The following is a 12,796-nucleotide window of genomic DNA, read 5'->3' on the forward strand; positions in this document are numbered from 1 at the left end:
CCCCCCTATCTCTCTTCTTCTATCTTGCTTCTCTTCTTCTTGCTATCCTATATACCTCTTTTCTTCATCTCCACTTCAATCACTAGTTAGTGTCCTGTTAGGTGGTCACCATGGGAACTAAACATTCTTTGGGAGACCTGTCAAAGTCACTGTGATGCCAACACTAATAAAAATCCATCTCACTCATCTTCTCTTCAAACACCTCACAGACTGAAGATGACATGCTTCAAACATGTTCCGAGTTAAGAAAGCAGAGAAAATCAAGTTGTCCAAGGCTAAAATACAAATCAGCCACAGACTTAGAAGGTCAACATCCATTTCCCAAGTCCCCATTATGAAGTATCCTGTGCCATCCCTGTTCAACCGAGAAGTGAATTTCTACATAATCCATGACTTCAAAGCAGAAACAGGGTGCTGAAGTAAGTGTGTCTGGCTGAAAAATAAAAGTAAAAAAAAAAAAAAAAAAAAAAAAAATCAAATGGAGAAGTCTAGAACATTTGGAAGACTCAAAAGAAAACTCCACAAGGCCTTTTAGTGTTTTTCCCAAGTCATCCACAAGCCCCTCCTTATGTATGGGTCAAGACACACCACCAACCCCATTCTGACTTCTTCATTTACTCGTATTTATCACCTCTGCCCTCCCATCATGTTTTAATAAAAATTTCAGCCTATTTTATTTAACATTATCTATTTCAAAGACACAGAAGCAGCACCCAGACTAAGCCAGAAAATCTTCAAAACAGTTCGTTATAAAAATTCAATGAAGAAAAAGGAGAAAAAGCTTGTAAAAAGAATTACAAAGTGGCAAGGAAAATTACAATTTTTTCCCACAGCTAAGCAGCATGACAACTGCAATTGATAGAGCAAATTAAATTCTAAATGCACTGGTGATTTGATAGATATCGTTTTCTGAGAGTTACTAAAAAATGCCTTCTTTGGGAAACAGAGTTAAGATCTGAAAAATTCGTGTTGGTTCTGGGGCCTGAATTGATTATGCAAAGCTTATTAACATAAAATTAAGATAGAATAGGGAGAAAAGGCATGAAACTTCTCTAAGATGCCACTTGCCTTAAGAAAAACTGTCCTGCCAAAACTAGCAAGTCAATTTGTTACAAGGTCTGCTTACAAATATAACAGGTACGTGGAAATTTCAACTTTCCCCCCCCAACCCATCTATCCAGAAGGCCAGAAGACAGAAGAGATGCACTGACTAGTGCTGTTCCTTCTACTACCTAATTCTGCAAAATCGTATGTCAAAATAAAGCAGGAGAAATCAGAGAAAACCCAAAATGAACTAGAATGAAAGACACTCGATGCACCTCTTTTTCTGTGAGCTAGAAACCAATATCCAAGAGCCACATACTAAATGCCCTGAAATGATACAGAAGCCATGTTTAGCTCTCTGCAAACATTGGTGCACTTTGCAGTATCTAGCAAGCCAGTCGTCAACTAGTTGATCTTATCAGCACATTTGCAGTCTGAACATAGCAGCTGTCTCCGCTTGTTTATTAGCAATTTCTATTTCTGCATTTGAAACAGGTGGGCAAGCTCAGAGGGCTAACAAGTTTCTCTTTGAAGTAGAGATGGACAAATTCTCTCATTAACAGAACAGCATTTTAAAAATCATTATGGGGTATTTTTAGTCCTATTTCATTTTAGTATTGCTGTATAATTGCAGCCCATTAATCACAAATACTTGTTTCTAGAATCTGTCAGAAGCGACAAGAAGTGTCAAGCCTGTGGTGTCTGCAAACTACTAGTTTCAATGTATTGCTGTACTTATTTTACTGGTGTAAGATTGGCTGTATCAGTTACATAGCAATTGATCCTATTTTCTGATTAGAGAAATTAAATTTAGTTAAACAAATCAGGCAGAAATCTAGATAGACCCTCCCAGCAAAACCAACTTACAGGTGGGAATCAGAAATAGTAGGTGTTCAGAATTACAGATACAAAACCAGGGAAAAACCAAATGCACACAGTGTATTGCAAAAATGCCTCCTCACTCACTAATGCTCCCAGGTAAATTAATATTAGGATCAACACAGATAAATATGTTTTGCTACGTTTCACCTGAGTGCAGTCCCACTCATATGATGTGGGCAGAGTAGCTGAACAAGCTATCTGCTTCCAGCCCTGGCAAGCATGCAGTAAAGCTGTTCCATACAATCCAAACAACTCCAATCATTTGTAAGACATGACTAGATAGGTCAGCCTTTATCAGACAAAACCATATAGCTTGGAACATTAAAACCAGAAATCAGAACATTTTTTTCCAGAAAGTTTTCAAAGCCTTGAGGTATCAGGTGAATGAGGCTTTTGTTTTTTCTTTTTTTAAAGCAAGCTGCAACAGACAGTCTCTGCAAACCAGTCAGTCAAGATTTAAAAACACAAAGAAGCTTCCAAATTTAGAAGGGTGAAGGTGAAAACAACATGAAAGTTATAATGCCACCCACTCTCTTTCCCACCTGTCTGTTAGTTGCATATTGGGGAAGGGTTTGCCTGTGCTTGGCAGAAGTTAGAGTGAGAAATGCAAGATTCAGAGGATTATGAAAAAACACCTAAGAGTAGCAGGCTTCCCTGTTAGCAGGATGCACTCTGGTTTCTGCCACAGCCTAGCTCTTCTTTAACATAATCTGTGCAAGACTTGACCATCTTCCCCCAAACCACCCCTAAGCTGAGTTCCCAAACCAAAAGCAATGGTTTGCTAGAAGGGTGGCAGAGCTCACTTTTTGCCCACTCTTGCTATCCAGCACAAGTCAAAAAATGGTTTGTTCCCACGAGATCATCAGGCAGCAATGTGTATCTAGCTCATTCTGTGTACCAGCACAGCCTTTCTGTTCCAGAAAGGGAAAAACATTGAACTGGGGACAAAACCTGCTCTCTGTGATGTTGAGTGCAATTGTTTGGGTCTGACAGCGGCTGGATCACGTACAGCACTCTGAGCCTTCTAGCTGCGGATCACTCTTTCAGAAGGCAAACCTGCCAGCTTTCCTGACCTTTGCTCCCTGACCACAGCTTGCCTAGTAGTTATCAACAATGAGGTACAACCGAACAAGAAGGAGAACAACTGGTCACTGGGACAGCCCAGCAGCTCTCCTCCTCTTCTTCAAGGATTACTTCTTCATTGCCTTACAGAGATAGGGCAGAGAAGACAGGAATTTTTTTTTTTTTTTTTTTAAATCACACAAGAGCAACACCTCTACTGTTACAAAACTGCAATGTTCTTACCTTACAGCAGGTTTCCAACCAAAAGGCCATAGGAAGCTTCTGACTGGCTTTTTACTCAAGGAGCAAGGGTGATCCACAAACTGTGACACCACCACAACTTCAGCTCTACCATCAGGAAGCAGCTGACTTAGCAGAGATGTGGAGGGCAAACCCAACCACCCTCCGGCCAACCCACTTTATACCCTGCATCAGCAGGTGCTCCAGACCTTGTAATTTGTGAAAAACAAAAACCTGTGCAGTAATTGGGCAACATTGTGACCAGCTGGAAGAAACCCCTTCCTGACCTCTGCTTTTACCTCTGGCACAAGCGTTACCTCTCCATCCCTTAGTAAGCATATTGCTCATAACGATATTCAGTCCCTGCAGTCAATCTGACCCTAAAATTATGTCCTCCCTCACAGAGCCCATCTCTGTCACATTGAGAACAGATATAACTCAATTCAAATGCTTCTCTGGCTAATATACACAGTACCACACTGACCTTTTAGTGTGTGCCCCACGGGGCTGTGTGTGACTGGAATATATGGCCAGGCATAGGAAATGCGCAGCTCACTGAAATACAGGGTTATTTTCATGCCATGATTTGAAGTTGATAACAGAAATCTAGTAGCAGTTTAACGCTTGTTCGCCTTTCAAGGGAGTAAAAGCTGCCTGGGGGCTCTACCGGGCTATATTTCAATACCTCTGCTAGATACACAGACTGGCCATTGGAAGCACAGCATCTGCAGGTTTTTTCAAAGCATTTCCATCTAAGGGAGAAAACATGAATTTTTTTCCCCCCCTTCTGCTAAGGCAAGAATTTGGTCAACCTATCACTCCTACGGAAACTTGTAGCTCCGCTGCAATAAGGCAAGGACACTGGGGTATTATGAGACAGGCATGTTCCAAGCAGTTGGCTATAAATTTTTAAAGGAATATAAGTAGTACATACAATCAAACCTTTTCCAGTTCCATTCATAATTTTCAATGCCTTGTGACAAAAATACATGTAGTACCACGCTCCTGTGAGAAGGCACTTCAGAGGCACTTAAAAAATCAATCAAAATTAAAATAATTATGACTAAGATACATGCTGGTTTATATTTTCAAGATGTTTAATTCCTTAGCGCACCAGAAAAGGCTCTGATATTCTGGAAGACTGGAGCATAGCCTACCTATAGTTCTATACTAGAACCTAGTTCTAGCCCAAGTCCATACTAACCAAGACAAGGCTGCTAACTTCTGTTCTAGAAAATACTGCAGTTAATCAGAATATTTCTTCTTTGGAAAGGATATGCAAAGGTTACAAGTCTCCTGGGAGATAAGACTGTTGTAAATCAAAGAAGGAAAGTTAACAGAACAAGTGGCAAAGAGACAGCAGAAAGTTCTGTAGCACTATCCCCTAAGAAGGTGAAAGCTTAGAACAAATCTCCAAATTTCAGAAGGAAGACTATTTTAGAAAAAAAAACCCACAGAAAACTACAGCTGAATCAAGAGCAGCCACTGCAGTACAAATTATCTCATCTCAGATGGCTGTTCTGCCAGCATGCTGCATAAGTCAAAGGGTGGGAGACAGAGAGAGATTACCCTAAAATTTAATTTTTCCCTTTGCAAAAAAACACTGTGGTTGCCTGTGCTTCGAGGCATGTTTAGCATCCTTGTTCAGTGTTTCAGTATTTCCTGTGCATTGCTTGCTGCCTTGACTAATTGGATTCAATATATTAATATGCATTTTGCCAAACACACAGAAGGCTGACTGGAGTGTCAAAGTGGTGCTGGCTGAGTCAGTTCTGCCGAATGCTGGGACTCCCAAGAGCAGTTGATACATAATGAAAAATACTGGCCTTGGTCTCCAGACAGCCATAAGTCTGTCTCACATTTCATGTTCCATTCAACCAGCTTCCACCTTTATAGCAGTAGACTGGGTACTCAAACAGGAACATAGTTTTGCAGGAACTTCTCTGCTCTTTTTGCAATGGGCTGCCACAATGTTGTGACTGGGATATCAGAAAGAAAACAGAGAAGATATGTTTGAAATTGAATCTTGAGAAATTTAGAGCGCACACCATCAGTGTTGCATATTGGGAGATCATTGATTTGGCTTCAGATGCTCAATAAACTGTCTATTCAAGCAGAAAAAAAGAATTGCATTCTCAATTCTGTAACTATTTAGCACTGTAGAATACATGAAAATTTTATTCAGCCTTTCTTCACTACTGCATTAAAACAGGATCACAGTTTTCACAACAGCTGACGACTCCTGTCACCTAAATGAAAGTGTTTGGTACAAAGCAACACAGCAACCAGCCCCTCTGCCTGGCACCCCTGCAAATTAGGAGCAAATCTTCAAGTCAAGTGAACACACAGATACAAAACTCACTATTGCAGATACAAGAATAAAACAAAAAAATGTTTTTCTCCACAGTTTACTATAATAATCTCATTCTATTTATAGATGCACTAAAATCTGTTAAATTTTAACTATAATCACTAATGAGGAACAGAAGTAGAGACGAAAAGAAAAAGCAGAATGGGTTCTGCAAATGGAATATTTTAAGGAAACTTAATGGTAGTGGACTCTTTCTGCGTAAGACTGTTTTTCTGGCTATCTAGGTACTTAACGTGGTCCAAACTGCAATGTGAGACAACATCCTCTGTTCACTTTCAGTGGAAATGCGGTTTAACAGGGAGGCCACCTGAGGAGCAGAGGCTTTCTTCAGTTCTTGATTTCTCTCCTGAGACTTACATCAATAGTAACAATTGTTCTTTCTTCTTGTAGTGTAGAAATGCCATTATAAAAGCTTATCGGTCCTTTTTACAGAAACCACTCGGCATCCAGACATATATGGGGAGCTGGATTGCTCTATATTTGGCATACAAATGTGACCTAAGAGTTCAGTAGCATTGGCTATACTGTGTTCCTGTGTGCTGGAGGAGGTATAGCACCAATGGCACTAGAAGAACAACAGATGCGCTTGCAGTTGTGAACTGTTTCCAACTAGCACAATGCCAGTTTAGCACTCCAGCTGAATTGCTACAGGCAGTTGTTCTGGCTGCTTGAAAGATCATTACCAATCAAAGCAGGTCATTCTGCCTCCCTATTTCAATATTATTAGACGAGAGCTTCCTTTAAAGAGTGCATTTTCCTTTGGGATGGACTAACTCCAATAAGGCGCTGATCTAATTTGATCCCTGTTTCATTAGGAGATATGTCATATCCAGCTTTGAAAAACCTATTCAAGAGAAAAGAGCTTGAGCCTTTCATAATTAACATGCAACACTGGTTGCCATGCAGGGAGCAAGCAGAGTTATAATAACTTGGAGTCAATAATTCATAAACTATAATGCATTATTAATCAATTATCGAGGCCTGAATTACATTTAATGAGATTAAGCTGATTGGAGCACTAAGCTGTTTGAATCATATTGATTTAATCAATGTGCTTAATTAAACTGTGTACATTTTCCACATGATCATTATTTCCCAGTATCCTGGATAAGTGGCCTCTGCAATTCACATCCTCTTCTGTTCTTTGCCTAGCAATTGCTCTTTGCTGCAAATTATGTTTAAAGGTAAAGGGCTTGTTTCTTTCTGAGAAAAGATCAAAGTTGCAAAACAACCATCTAAATAGCTTATATAAGCAAATTGAGAAATATTAGAATATTTCTCCCAGTAACTACATCTTTCTGATTCTATAGGCTTAAGGTGAGAGCAAGTAAACACAAATCATTAGTCTCACTTCATCCCTCATTCTAGTTCTAGGAGCATCTACAGATTCAAAGAGCACCATCATCCTGTCATACCTATTCCAAAATCGTTGCTCTTTCCATCTTTAGAAACATGCTTACACTCAGAGAGAAAATGTGTTTCAACCCCCCAAAAGGTTACATTGAAGATAAGCAGGTGTCATTATCTCTTTATAAGAACATTCATAACGGTTTCCCCAGCCTCACGTAAAGATGACATGTGATGACAAAAGAGCAACTCAAAGTGACAGCTATTACAGATGTGAATTCATTTGCTAGTGTCATATTTTGTTTAATTTTGCTCACCACCACTGCTAACAAGCTGGAACATTAAGGTTTAGCTTTAAACCCCACAATTCAGCTCTGTTATGCTAGACAGTGCTAAAAGGACACTTCTCAGGTGTGTTAACTGGGGGTAATACTCATAAGACACCACATAATAAATATTATTAATGGGAATCACAACAGTGCAACCAGCCATGATGAGAGCTTTGCAATTACTTGCTTTATGATACCATAAACAATACCTGTCCCACCCCACTCTGCAGAGTGACGCTGTTCTCGGTGGATGCAGGATTAACCCCCATGGCAATATACGGTGCTCATGTCTTCCAGCTGAAAATGCAGCAATGCTGGCAGTTGCCAGCTGAAGTGGTGCGCTACTCTACCGCCCTAGACCCATCAAAATCTTCATTCCTGTGAGGAATTCCTTTGGGACTGATTCAGTTATTCCTTTCTATTAGCACTGACCAGAATGGCACCTACTGTACATCACTTCAGAGGTGTCCTCCCCTTTACCTTCTAACTCACTCCAACTCAGTGCACAGCCAGGAAACTCCTCCTGAAGAACAGTCATATGGCAAGCTCAAAATGGCCCAGCGTGAACTGTCCTTCTCTGATCAGTCATTTTGCATTCAGTGGTTTTAATTCCATCACTCTGATAACATTTGCAACATATTGGTGCCCTCTACTTTCCTAACCAGAAGACAAGCTCATCATCGCCTGTGTATGCATGTTTAGATCTTTTACTCGTGCTTCTGTGAAGAGTTAAGCTGTCCATTTGCTCTGCCAATTAAGACAGTATCCTACGGCTTACAGGGTGTAGTCAGCTGTCTGCCAGGGAGTTTAGTAGAATACAGTTTCATACTGCACATTTGCATGCGTAAGACTGTGAATTAAGGGTTTGCAAACTATTACTGAGTGCACGTGCATGCTGTTAGCACTGCCTTCACTGGGCTCTGTGTGGCAAACCCAAGAAAATCAGAGCTCTGCAAGCACTTATTAATTTTATCGAGCGGGCTGTTGGCACCAAGACGAGAAGCTTTATCATTCTCACTGTTTCTGCATTTGAGAATGCTCCGAAAGATGTTGGGAATTGCTCTCCCTTCAAAAGTCTCTTTAATTCTCATCAGGTAAAGTCTAAGGCTAGACCTAACACATCCAAGAACAATGTCACCAGAGTAAATGGCTGCCCAGCCATTCTTTCTTCTCCACTCTCCAAATTCCTTCCTTTTCGAAGGCTCACATGCCCTCAGTTTCGAAGGCAGGTGGAGTATGCAGGCTTACCACACATTGCAAGCTTGCAGAAAACTGTCTTGTCTTTTTTTTTTTTTTTTTTTTGGGTGGGGGTTGGTGGAGTTAAAGACTTCTGAGAAGAGCTACAGTCTTCCAAGGAAGAGCTCTGTGCATAACATGGAAGGTCAGATCTGCAGTCTATCTCTTTGTAAGAAGGAAATAGGAGGAGGGAAAGAAGAACACGGTAAAGACAGATAACAGAGGAGACAAAAAATAGTTCCTTTGTGTCATAATTGGTGCTTCACATGCACACTCAGAATGGGAAACTAAAGGCTTTATCTATCACAAGGTTATGGTGGATCTTGCAGTTAGAAGAGCAGCAAAGACATCCCTTGCTGAATGCTCAGTCTTCGTATGATGGGAGAAAGCGTAAGTTTAAAACAAAACAACAACAAAAATCAACAAGAGGGACCTTCACAGTTTGTGTTTGTACAAGTCTATGGAGCTGTGCAGCCCAGCAGGGACCACTGACCAACCTCGGACTTTCTGTTGCAGTCTTCAGGCACCCATAGACATTGATGGAGTGTGAATGGAAGTTGTGATGTTTGTAGCTGAGCTGTTGCATGACCAAACTGCAAAGCACAGAAGCCAAAGAGTTCCTAGTTGACTACTTTTTTTCTTCATATCAATTCAGAACTGAACATTTAATAAAAATTATTCAGTATACCACCATTGCACAAAGGGGACATAGAAAGAGAGAAAGGAAAAAGGAGCTTAAAGTGAATATCAAAACCTCACAATAAACAAGGCATAATGAAGGAAAACAGCAGCCCATTTTTCTTCCCTTCAGCACACGGTGAATGCGCAGTGTCTGCGTGCGTGCATGGCTTATGCTTCCTATTAACAAGGTGCACATTAATAAATGTAACTCAGACAAATTTAACCATCCTAGGGCCACATTAATCAAAAGCCTGACAAGACCAGTCTAAACAGAGTTGAGCAAGGAAAATAAAGCACAGCTGACACAGAGGATGCCATGCCCTCTTTGTACCCAGGCCGCTCCCACTCTATCAGCACCTCCAGTACTGCAGTAACTCCTTCCTACTGGGCTGATCCTGCTGTCCTCCCAACACTCCTCACCCATGCAATGCCTCTTCATCAGCGATGTTTCCTACTACCCATGTGTTTATACTAGAGAAGGACTTAGACTATTTAGGTATGATCATGTGCAACAGCTACGAAGACCTGGAGAGCTTCGTGTTTTACCTGTGCTTCTGGCATTATTGAAAAGAATCTCTCAAGGTACAGGTTAACAAGTACACAAAGGAGAAATAACAAATTAGATAAGAAAGCAAAATGACTGTAGCTCATGATAACTGTGAATTGGCTAGAACCAGAAGGAAGGAATAAGGGCTATCCATTTTTATTCACTCCCCATGTACCAACTTCCTCAATGCTGGAGCTCCACATCACTTCTCAAGCTGAAATCTGTATACATGGAGACTGTAAAAACCAATGGGAGTTCTTACTGGGAAAACCTCCACGCTTTGGTCCCTTCATATTTAGCTCTGTGTTGTTGCTCTGAGTTATGTTTTCAGTCTGGAAAATATCAACAAACAGGTCCTTCCATCAGCCAAACCACTTCACAGACAGAAGGGCATGTCATACAAGATGAGGAAACTGAGAAGTAACTGCTGATCAAAGCCACACAAAGCAGCACAAAATAGGCTAAGTGCATCCCGAAAAGCCATAATTATCCAAGATGCTTAAACAAAATAAGAACATACATGGTTATTCAGATTTGCCTAGAGGCATCCCCACAGCATAAAATATGGTGTTCTGCTTTGCTGTTCTTCCACTTGATAAAACAACAAATATTGTCATCACTTAAGAGTATTGGTGTTTAGTTTTACAGTCTTGGAAACTTGAGAGAAACTGTGTTGCCTTGCCTAACACTGTCTTTCCCCCAAACAATTTCTATTTCTGTTCAGACAACTGGGTTTTCTACATGTTCTGTTTTGATTGAGTTCAGCTGGCTCATGGATAGAACTAGGAAGTGCTCAATCTTCTTGCATTGCAAAGCTTGAGAGGAAGAGTTGTTCTGTGGCACAAGATTTCATGGCATTTCAGTCAGAACTACAAGCTCCCACTGATTTCACATAATATCACAAAGCAGCAGATATCTCTTTCTCTCAAAAATAAAGAGGACTTCAGCCACTTCATTGGGATTTGAACCCAGATGCCGAATATTACAACAGGCTGCAGCTTTTGAGCAAGTATGTGTCCAAAATGTTCATAGACTCTTTATGAATCTTTCAGTAAATCTGTGCTGAATAAGCAAGTCAAGCCTTGTCTTCACAGACAGGTTAATGACCTTTGAAGACCTGCCAGACTCTCTTTTAACACTGCAAGATGCATTCTGGTACATTCTGAGAATACAGTGCTCCAGAAAATGACAATGCCTCCTAATATTTGTAACATGATGCTCCCTAAGTGCAGAGTGACTCTTGGGGTATTATTGCACTTGTCAGTATTGTGTTATTTCCTCACGATCCTCATTTCAGGATCTGTGCCTCTCAGTTGTCTTGACTACAGGATGTAATTCCTGCATACACAGAGGCCATCCATTCTCCCGTGCTGTACCGTGCCTGGCACATCCAGGTTTCAGTTCAGGACTAGCCCCAAGAACCGTAGAGGGTATAAAGTCTAGGATATTATTAGCATATGCAATTATGTTGCCCTCTTGTCTCTGATGCCAAAGATGAAAACATTCCTAACTATTCCCGCTTTAAGTTCAACTGGTATTGGCCGGGGATTTTCTTCCAGATTTTTTAATCCTGGTCACTCTATCTGCATGACTGCAGGCCTGGGCATGTTGTGGCGCTTGTCAGAAAGCATGAATGTTGTTTTACAAAAATGCTGGAGATTTTGAAATTGTTTTTTTATTTTCCTATGACAAAACACATACTTCAGAAAATCCTTTCAATGCCAAAGGTGCTTAAATTCAGTGTTTAGCACATCATGTGACTGGCCCACTCCAAGTCCTTGCTTTGATAAATCCGAGCATTGGCTTAGATTTTGCTTTGTACCTTCGTTAGAAAGGCATAATCACTTGGGCAGAAAACCTTGTTCACTGCACGCCTCTTCTGGGTGGCTCCAATCCTCAAACAAAATACTCCAACCTACTTCATTTCAGTTGCCTAATAAGAACTTCTGCCACGAGGTTTAAAAATTGCTGTCAACAACTAACTTCTAACCAGATGATCATCTGCAGTGCGCCAAAGGCTTCTTTATGTAACCAACCCCCCACCCCCCCAACTCCCACCCACTGGTTTTCTGTTCTACATCATCATTACCATGGAACAAAAGCGTTTAAGGGCAGGAATTATCTCTTCTTGTCAGGCATGGGCAGCACCCACCACAGCCAAACCCCCTAATCAAGTGTTGTATGTGCTACATGTAAATAACACTAATAATAGCAACACCAACAATTCAATTTTCTATCTGACACTGCCTCCAGTTTCCACCTTTAAAGCTGTATACATGCACACACCTTATGAATTCCCATTTAGCCTGTATTTGGCAATTTTACTTCAAGATTCCAACCTACAAAAGCACATTCATGTTCCGAAACTTGCTAATTCAGGGTAAATGCTTAATTTATAATGAATCTATAATAAAAAAGTACGAGCTGAGGATGATTACACTGTAATGTCAGCATAACTGCAGTCACTGTGCTCCAGACCTGAACCAGGAAAGACAGCAGTAATTTTTACTGACTGATATTTGAGCTTCGTTTTAGCTTATGCCTTTAGCATGGGCATTACGATGAGTACTACTCACGCATCGCCACATACACCTGAAAGGAGAATTCTGCAGTAAGAAACATGGTTCACATCACAGAATCCCTTCAGATACTTCTAGCCTAATAGCTCACTGAGATAGTGATACGTATTTGCTTAACAGAGTTCTCAACCTGTGTTATAGGTGTGTGAAGAGCAGAGAGAAAAGCAGTCAGTTTATGCCTTGTTACCGACTCAAGAAAACTGTCTACTTACATATAAGTAGTTAGTCATTTAGGCTCTCAAATCAAAGCTAACCCAGTGTGCCGCTAACCATCACTTGCTGTTGATTACAGAAACTTGCATAACTTCATCTTGTTAATGAAGGCTGCTGAAAGTCTAAACCTTTGACTTTCACAATGAAAAATAACCACCTCTAGATATAACATGGCAGTTATAATATTTACCAGGAATATTTACCAGGAATATTTACCTGGAATTTCACCAGAACACTTCAATTGCTGTTCACAGCTGGGAAAGGG

General features: G+C 40.6%; 1 protein-coding gene across 1 annotated transcript in view; it reads right to left on the bottom strand.

Annotated features, from left to right (window-relative positions):
- The window catches only part of AGBL1 (AGBL carboxypeptidase 1), a 282,923-nt gene that overhangs the window by 187,663 nt on the left and 82,464 nt on the right, over window positions 1–12,796 (bottom strand). The window lies entirely within an intron of this gene.

This window comes from Opisthocomus hoazin, chromosome 10, assembly GCF_030867145.1.
Source record: "Opisthocomus hoazin isolate bOpiHoa1 chromosome 10, bOpiHoa1.hap1, whole genome shotgun sequence".
In the NCBI taxonomy this organism is placed as follows: domain Eukaryota; kingdom Metazoa; phylum Chordata; class Aves; order Opisthocomiformes; family Opisthocomidae; genus Opisthocomus; species Opisthocomus hoazin.